Source organism: Mus musculus, chromosome 7 (genome assembly GCF_000001635.26).
Source record: "Mus musculus strain C57BL/6J chromosome 7, GRCm38.p6 C57BL/6J".
Taxonomy (NCBI): Eukaryota; Metazoa; Chordata; class Mammalia; order Rodentia; family Muridae; genus Mus; species Mus musculus.
Genome location: NC_000073.6, coordinates 8398811 through 8408647, shown reverse-complemented (window position 1 = coordinate 8408647; position 9837 = coordinate 8398811). Strand labels below are relative to the sequence as shown.

Below are 9837 nucleotides of genomic sequence, written 5' to 3'. Positions count from 1 at the left end.
TACTTCATACCTCATTTGAATAGTAGTGAATGAAGCATGAGTTAGTGATAGACAATTGAGTGAGAGTTTTTCCCAGTTTAGTAAAAAGAATACTTTATTTTTGAAAATATAATTCAAACTGTCAATTCGATAATCAGAATATCTGGAACTACTGATACAAATTATTTATTCCACATTTGCATGTGAACAAACATAAGAAGAAGCACCTATAAACTATTAATGTCAAACTGTAAAAGGAATTCCTTGGACAAAGTCATGTTATATGTCAATGGGAATTCTACACAAACACCCTGAAATAGACTCTCCTTTTCAAAGCCAGCCAAAACACAAAAATCTGGTAGTCAAACACTGTTGGTATCTTCTTTTTTCACTGATTAACCATAGCATAATTACCAAATAGAAGGGACAGTAGGAAAATTTTTGTGACTCACAAATGCCCTGTTCCCCTACCTGGAAATTAACCTTATATAAACTGAATGTACTCAGGACTTGGGAGCAAAAGTGTGAAAATACAATCACATTGATATTTGAGCCCAAATGAGACCAACTCATTGCTTCCACTTGACTATTCTATCTATTCTACACAGGATTTCTTGAGGTTTGTGGGATGAGACCAATTCTCAGCGTTGCTTGCAAACTAATCAGAGTTAATACACATTCACAACTGCTGATAATCCTGGCTTGTTCATTCTTTTTTCTACTTTGGATTTTTGTCAACTCTTTATCATTCACTCTGAAAATTGTTAGTTTTGGAGCTGTGCTCCTTATAAAATATTTAGGAAGCACTACATGGCAATAAATGAGTGTTAGATACTCCTCATATGTATCTATGTGGCACACTGCATGAAAATATAAGTATCATATATCGCAGTATACTTTAATATTTTATATGAAGAAACAGTAAGCAAATAGCAAGTTTATATAATATTATATATATATGTGTGTGTGTGTGTGTGTGTGTGTGTGTGTGTGTGTGTGTGTGTATACAAACACACAAATTTATTATTTTTTAACTTTGTGCATTGAATAGGGCCTGATATGTAGTAGGGCTTTTATGGGGAAAATTTACAATCATATTCCTAACATTCAACTGGTATAAAAGAGGCTAAAGCCAAAAAAAATCAAAAGAAAACAAAAAACTAGTTTTATTATCAGGTTGTCACAGAACTCATTTTGTAGACCATGATGGACTCAAAATCAGAAATCTACCTGCCTCTGCCTCCCAAGTGCTGGGATTAAAGGTGTGTGCCACCACTGCCCAACTGCATTTGGCTTCATAAAAGTAAGACATATAAAGCCTTAACAAAAAAACAAACCAAAAAAAACTGCTCTTATTTTACTGTTGTTTATTACATTCTTAGAGTTGAAGATTCAACCTAGTATGTGTTAGGCTAGAAGCTACCCATGAATTATACTCCCATTTTTATTGGGATTTTGCTATTTGTGGATTTTTTTTAATTTTTTAAATTGGAGATTTCATTTATTTACATTTCAAATGTTACTCCTTTACCCTGTTTCCCTTCCCCAAACCCACTTTATCATCCCCCTTACCCTGCTTCTTTGAGGATGCTCTCCCACCGAACTACCCAGTCCTTCCTCAGCACCTAAGCATTCCTCTACACTGGGGCATCAAGCCTTCACAGGACCAAAGGACTCCCCTCCAATTGTTGCCAGATAAGAAACTTTAACTCCTTCAGTCCTTCCCCTAACACCTCCATTGGGGTCCCTGTACTCAGTTCAATGGTTGACTGTGAGCATCCATATCTGTATTGGTCAGGATCTGGCAGAGCCTCTCAGGAGATAGCTGTATCAGACTACTCTTCGTAAACACTTTTGGCCATCCACAATAGTGTCTGGGTGTGGTGTCTGCATTTGTGATTGATCTCCAGGTGGGGTAGTCTCTGTGTGTCCTTTCCTTCTGTCTCTGCTCTACTCTTTGCCCTGTTATTTCCATTAGACAGGAACAATTCTGGGTTAAAATTTTGTGGATGTGTGGGTGGCCCTATTCCTCAACTGGGGGACCATGCCTAACCTCTGGATAATGTATCAACAGATTCTTCCTCCTGATTCTAGGATATTTCAGCTAATGTCTTCCCTTTGGGTTCCTGGGATGCTCTTGATTTTCTGGCATCTGGGACTCTCTAGTTGCTATCCAAAGAACCCATCCTTGATTGCTATACACCTCTGTTCAATTTCCTGACCTCTGTACATATCTTTCATCTTCTACCTGATTCTTCTCCTATTTTTTCCCTTCCCCTGTTTTCTTCCTCTAAGGGAGAATTTATTTCAGGGATGCAAGCATACTTCAATATATGCAGTTCCATTAAATGCAATAAAAGACAAAATATAGAATTACATTATTTTCCAAAAGCCTTCAGAAATGGCTCTTAGCCAACTCCAACATTAATTCATACATAAAGAAACAAAAATAGTGATTGAACAGAAGGAACCTATATTGATATTAGAACATTTTCTTTCACAAAACTATTTACAATACTATAATACATGCAGAGGAAATTTTATCTATGAAAGTCAGAAAAAATGTCAGGTTGTTTTTGTGATTCATGTTTTCATCCAAACACTTTAGAGACAAAATCTGAAAATCTCTGTCTGTTTCTTCCCAGTCTACCCTATATTGTGAGTCCAAAACAGCCATGTGTGATATGGAGACACTACCTTAAAATAAATTATCATAAAGTACAAAAGTATGCAGACATTCCATACTCTAACACAAAATATTCTTTCAAATATAACAAAGGGATAATATACAGTTAAAGAAAATGATGGGAGCCAAGCATGTTGGCACACACCTTTAATCCCAGCACTTGAGAGGCAGAGGCAGACAGATTTCTGAGTTCGAGGCTAGCCTGGTCTACAAAGTAAGTTCCAGAACAGCCAGGGCTATACAGAGAAACCCCGTCTCAAAAAAAAAAAAAAAAAAAAAGAAGGAAAGGAAGGAAGGAAGGAATGAAGGAAGGAAGGAAGGAAGAAAGGGAGAGAGAGAGAGAGAGAGAGAGAGAGAGAGAGAGAGAGAGAGAGAGAGAGAGAAAGGTAAAGGAAGAGAGAAAGGAAGAAAGGAAGAAAGATAGAAAGGAAGAAAGGAAGGAAGAAAGAAAGAAAGAAAGAAAGAAAGAAAGAAAGAAAGAAAGAAAGAAAGAAAGAAAGAAGGAAAGAGAAAAAGAAAATGATGGCTGGGGGAAATATACTCTGATCTTTGATGGGAAAGTGTAACACCCTTTTCAACAATATCAAAAATATAGAAAGAATTCTTCAAATCTTCAATTAACTTTAAACAATCTAATATTTATCCAGCTTTTTCCAATATTTGAAGCCACTGTAGAGCATTTTGACGTCATGGAATACTCCATATTCAAGGACGCTACGGATTAATTCATCATCTCCAACCATATTAAACCAGTGTCTGCATACTCCACTATTTTTTATATAGATTTTCTCTTGCTTTGCAACAGTAGTTTATCTGAGGTCATATTTGTTATCTAAGACTGAAGGACATATTTTTCCTATTACAAATTTCTTCAAATACTAACTTGCTTCTCTGTTGCTTTAATTAAACTTTGATAATAAGGAAAGTGAGGAGGAAGGTGTGATTTGACATATGCCTTATAGTTATAGAAAGACAAGTATGGATATCAGGAAACCGGGAATAAAGAATAGATTTTTTTCTTCATGATAAGGCAATGTAAAATGTTTTAATATCAGTTTCCCAAACATTTTTCTGATTCTCCCATTAATGGAAAAAACTGCCAACATTACTTTAGGCTGTATTTTTTTCCCAAGAGATCTTAAAAGAACACTACTTACTGGCTCAACTGCCCACAGTAAGATGGGCATTCTTATATCAATTACCAAAGAAGAAAATGCTTCAAAGATATGAGGACAGGCTAGTGTTGGCTGAGAGAATATTTCAATTAAGTTTCCTCTGTCCATAGCACTTAGTACCAAGTTGAAAATAATTAACTAAAAAACATCAGGTTGCAACTTCTGTAGTTTCCACATACAGCTCAATATCAGCTCTTTTTCCTAAATTACTAGACACTCAGATACTATGCAACATTTCTTCAATGCATTTCCAATATTTGTTTCTGGCCATTAAATAGTGGACATTGTAAAATGTCACTCAGGGGCCTGGTGGTGGTGGCACACACCTTTAATCCCAGGACTTGGGAGGCAGAGGCAGGTGGATTTCTGAGTTTAGGCCAGACTGGTCTACAAAGTGAGTTCCAGGACAGCCAGGGCTACACAGAGAAACCCTGCCTCAAAACACACACACACACAAAAATAAATAAATAAATAAATAAATAAATAAATAAATAAATAAATAAATAAATAAATTAATTAATGTCAATCAGATTGTGTGAATAAAATGAGCTTATTGAAATCTTAAAGTGCTAATCTAAAACATAAAGAACCTTCTAAAACTCATTATCAATATGTGTCTAATTTTTCTCAGATGCCATCCTCTGTGTGCAGTGCAGATTGTAGTCCTGGATTCAGAAGATTATGGAAGGAGGGAATGGCAGCCTGCTGTTTTGTTTGCAGCCCCTGCCCAGAAAATGAAATTTCTAATGAGACAAGTGAGTGTTTGCTGCTCTGATATATTCTGAAGATATGTATTTCTCTTGCATCACCCTGGGATAATGAAGTCAGCTAAAAGGCAACTGCAGATATAAAGTATATTACTCATCAAATTTACTACTTGTAGATACAAAAATCCTTAAAAAATCTTGCAAAAGCAAACAAACATGCCTGGTGCCTTGACCCACATAGTGACTCATTGAAAATTCATGGTAAATTATATTTCAAAAAGAAAATACTTTAGAAAATATAACTGCAATTTGCAGGAATTCTGCACAAGATTTTCCAAAGAGATAATCTATTATAAAACTACATGTACATTTAGATTTTAGTCACGAATTTTGTTAGTATTGATATAGTCATAGTTCATTAATCTATTTATCCTAAATATGATTATGCACACCATGTACATATAAGAGCCCATGAAGAACTGAATATTATATTTAATCTACTGGATTAGATCATGAGACTATTAGGTGCAAAATCCATGTTCTCTGTAACATTAATTTAGAAGACAAAAGTATTTTTAAATTTATGAAAAAATGTTAAGTATGCGATATTAAGAGGGCCATGTTCAAAACCAGTTGTAGTAAGAATCCAGGATGTAGGGGATAAGACTTGACCTATGAATTGGAATATACCATGAGACTCATAATCAGTATATTACATACTACACCCATTATAAAGATAATTTTTTAGGGTTGGCAAAATGCAATAAGTTTATGGTTACCTTTTCAAATATTTTGCTTTTCCTTCTACATAATGAATTAAAATTCTTAGAAGACATATTATGCCTGTGAGACAGTTAAACAGTTAAATTATTTGTTGCTAAGGCTTACAGTTTGAGTTTATTCCCATGATGCATGGAGTAAAACCAAGCAATCTACTAAGTTGTCTTTTGAAGTCATACATTTTAACATATACTGTACTTGAAAACAAATTTAAAGTATACAAAATTGTATTAGACGTAAAAAAATTAATATGTACATCAAAATTAAATACAAAAATTCCATAAAATATTTTATTGCATTATTTGCTTAAGTGTGTGGAGTGGATAACACATATACACGTGCACATATGAGCAAATAATACTACTGTCATTAAATTTATATTTAATTGTGAGATATCTGTCATGGGTACTGAGATCTGAACTCAGATTCTCTGGTAGAACAACATATTCTATTTATATCTAATCTAACTTCTTAGGCTCTTAGGCAACTTATCAAATAATATTTGTCCACAAATGCATTGTTGTAGATAAGAATTCTGAAAACCAAGGAAGCCCATCAACATTCTCTGAAATGACTTGTAAATTAAGTGCAATTACAATCACTGTTCATGTTGTTACCATGTTGGGGATTACAAATTTAGAATGGAGTATAATTGCTTAACACAAACCATCTGGTTTACCACCCTTTCCAGAGGATTCCCCTGTGATTTTGCTCATTCTGTTTCTCAGCACTGATTTCATCCTTGATTCTCATACAAATGGAGGTGAGGCAAGGAGTAAAGTGCTCAGCTTTCCATATGAAGAAGGAATCAAGGTGAAGGATTTTTTAGTACAAAGTATCTACAGAGATATTTTTCCTTCAGTGCTAAAATTAGTGCACATCATGAACAATAACCAGAACTTTTGATTAATTATTGCCAGATGAGGAAACATCTTAGGGCTTATTTCATTAATATTTTCTACTATTCAAACATAAACATTATATTTCCTCTAATATTCCACCTTCTTCCTATGACTTATGACAGGAATCACTTAAATACAATAATGCAATATCTACATTCATATGAACTCACACATATAAGTATGTATATATACATACAGCCTACCTGTTCAATTCTGTGTTGTTTCTGTGTCAACAAGTTTGAGCTAGTAAATTCTCCAGTACCTATTATACATGTTTTCCCAGTAGAAGTCAGAGGCTCAATGTGTCATAGGGAATGAATTCATAAAAAAATCAGTCATCTCAGAAAACAGTGAGTATAGGGTTTTTTATTTATAAAATATACCCAACCACATTGTGGTTTATGAATGTATCTTCTCTGAATTAAATGATCTACTTAATGTTAGCATAGAAAAAAATGGCTTAGGAAACCTTAGCTTTCTGATAACATTAATTTTTATTCCTTTTTACCTTTCATATTCCATTCCCCATCCCCCCATACACCAACTGAATACTCCACATCCCACACCTTCTCCCCAACGCAACCTGACTTCATGTTGAACCCCATCCCCCACACCACCTTATAGGAACTAAAAGGGGGACTGGGAAAAGAATGGGGAGTGAGGACCCATGTCCCGCGAGAATTCCACTTATGCCCTGGACAGGCAGACATGGGAGGGCTGCCAGACACTTTCCATTCCGCTCTGGGTGGGCATCCAAGTCTCTGACTCACTCAACAGGGGATGGACAAGGGGCAGCCCAACCTGGGGTCCCGGGGCAACACCCTGTAGACCCGGGGTTATGGGAGAGAGGGAAGAGAGAAGACAGGTTCCCACACTGGCAAGAGTGAGCACAGCCTTGATGATCAGAGACTGTCTATGCTTTTAGAGCTTTACTGTAGAAAGGCCGGGGGAAAGAAACAATGTAGGAGAGAGAAAGGTGGGGCTAGGAAAAAAGCAAGAGTAAGAAGGAGAGAGTGAGAGGAGAGTAAGAGCAAGAGAACAAAGGAGTGTGAGAGAGAGAGAGACACAGAGGGCAGGGAGTGGCCAATCAACCCCTTTAAAATATGCTATCATTTCTGTTGCTAGGTAATTGGGGAGGAGTTTAGCCTGATGGTCAAAAGCTTGGGATATTGACTACATGAATTCTAGCCTTCTTTCTCTTGTGGGGGCTGTAGTGGAAGGTAACTTCGGCAGGAGCCAGAGTTCCAAGACCATGAGAGAGCTCCTTCCCTCCTATGTAGGTAAATTATGACCACTGAGTCCCAGGGTTCAGCATTTCATGTCAAGTGGAGACCAGCCTGTCTGTGCATAGACCAATGCCCCACACCACCTGACCTCTAAACTCCCTGGGGCCTTCAGTCTTTGAGGATTAGGTGCATCTTCTCTGAATGAACACAGGCACAGAAGCCCTTTACTGTATTGAGGGACCCATATCACCAGGTGTATGGTGTCTGTTTGGTGGTACATTGTTTGAGAGATTTCTGGGGTCAAGATTAATTGAGACTGCTGGTCTGCCTGCAAGATCACCTTACCCCTCAACTACTTTCAGCCTTCCCTAATTCAGAGATTAGTAGCTTCTGTCCATTGGTTGGGTGCAAATAACTGTATTTAGGAGGGCAGTCATGATAGATCCTTTTTGTGAGTGCTCCAGAGCCTCAGTAAAATGTGAGGCCATAAGACCTCCTCTTGACCTAGATCCCACTTTGGGCTTGTCATTGGACCTTCTTTTCCTCAGCCTTCCCCGCATTTCATCCTTGCATTCAGACAGGAACAATTATGGGTCAGAGATGTGACTATTGGATCGGAACACAATCACTCATTTGATGCCCTGTCTTACCGCTGGAGGTGGGCTCTGTACATTCCCTCTATCTACTGTAGTACATTTCATGTAGGGTCTCTGACCTCCCAAGTCTCTGGTGCATTTTGGTGGGTCCACCCACGCTCTTATTATCTGAGGTTGCGTGTTTATATTCTTTTTGCTGGTCCTCAGGGCTTCGTTCCTCTCTCACCCGCCACACCCCACAAACCCCTTTTTAATAACATCATAACTGATACAATCAAGTTAAGTACAAAGGAAAAAATTGCTTGGTTTTATTTCCTTTAAATCTTTATGAACATTATGAATTGAAAGCAATGCTCGGCAGCAATATCCTTCACATCACACATCAGCATCAAAGGCAGCATGGCAAGGCTTCTTTCATTACCCTTACATGAAATACATTGACAATAAAATTTCTAAAGCAGACCTAACTAAGCTTTCCTTTTGAAATCAGATATGGATCAATGCATGAATTGTCCAGAATACCAATATGCCAACACTGAACAGAACAAATGTATTCAGAAAGGTGTCACCTTTCTAAGCTATGAAGACCCCTTGGGAATGGCACTTGCCTTAATGGCCTTCTGTTTCTCTGCATTCACAGCTGTGGTACTTTGTGTCTTTGTGAAGCACCATGACACTCCTATTGTGAAGGCCAATAACAGAAGCCTCAACTACCTATTACTCATGTCACTCATGTTCTGTTTTCTGTGCTCCTTTTTCTTCATTGGCCTTCCAAACAGAGCCATCTGTGTCTTACAGCAAATCACATTTGGAATTGTATTCACTGTGGCTGTTTCCACAGTTCTGGCCAAAACAGTCATTGTGGTTCTGGCTTTCAAAGTCACAGACCCAGGAAGAAGATTGAGAAACTTCCTGGTATCAGGGACACCCAACTACATTATTCCCATATGTTCCCTACTCCAATGTGCTCTGTGTGCAATCTGGCTAGCAGTTTCTCCTCCCTTTGTTGATATTGATGAACACACTCTCCATGGCCATATCATCATTGTGTGCAACAAGGGCTCAGATACTGCATTCTACTGTATCCTGGGATATTTGGCCTGCCTGGCACTTGGAAGCTTCTCTCTGGCTTTCTTGGCCAAGAATCTGCCTGACACATTCAATGAAGCCAAGTTCTTGACCTTCAGCATGCTAGTGTTCTGCAGTGTCTGGGTCACCTTCCTCCCTGTCTACCATAGCACCAAGGGCAAACACATGGTTGCTGTGGAGATCTTCTCCATCTTGGTATCCAGTGCAGGGATCCTTGGATGTATATTTGTACCCAAGATTTATATCATTTTAATGCTACCAGAGAGAAATTCTACCCAAAAGATCAGGGAAAAATCATATTTCTGAACAAATATTTCACGAATTCTGTCAAATGTAAAGTTGGTACATACCCACCAAATATTGGGTTATAGTGCATGTGTCTAGTTTTAGAATCACTCTCACTGGTTGCTCTAGTGATATCAGGAAGTATCATATCTACTGAACTTATGTACAGTGTCCATAAAATCTTGCACTCATTCCCTTGCTTCATTTCCTCTCAGAGAACTAAACACTCTAATTATTACAATTTTACTTTTTCGTTTTGCTTTCATGGAGATTGCCCTCTGGTAACTTCCAAAAATGTTGATAAGGCAGTTGAATCTATCATTTTATGTAGAAAAAAATGAGATCTAGGACAGGCAGGGTTACACATAGAAACCATCTACCAAATCAAATAATTAGTGAGAAACACAGACTA

General features: G+C 37.5%; 1 pseudogene; it reads left to right on the top strand.

Moving 5' to 3' along the window:
- Nucleotides 1–9446, top strand: part of Vmn2r-ps46 (vomeronasal 2, receptor, pseudogene 46) — a 23574-nt pseudogene extending 14128 nt beyond the window's left edge.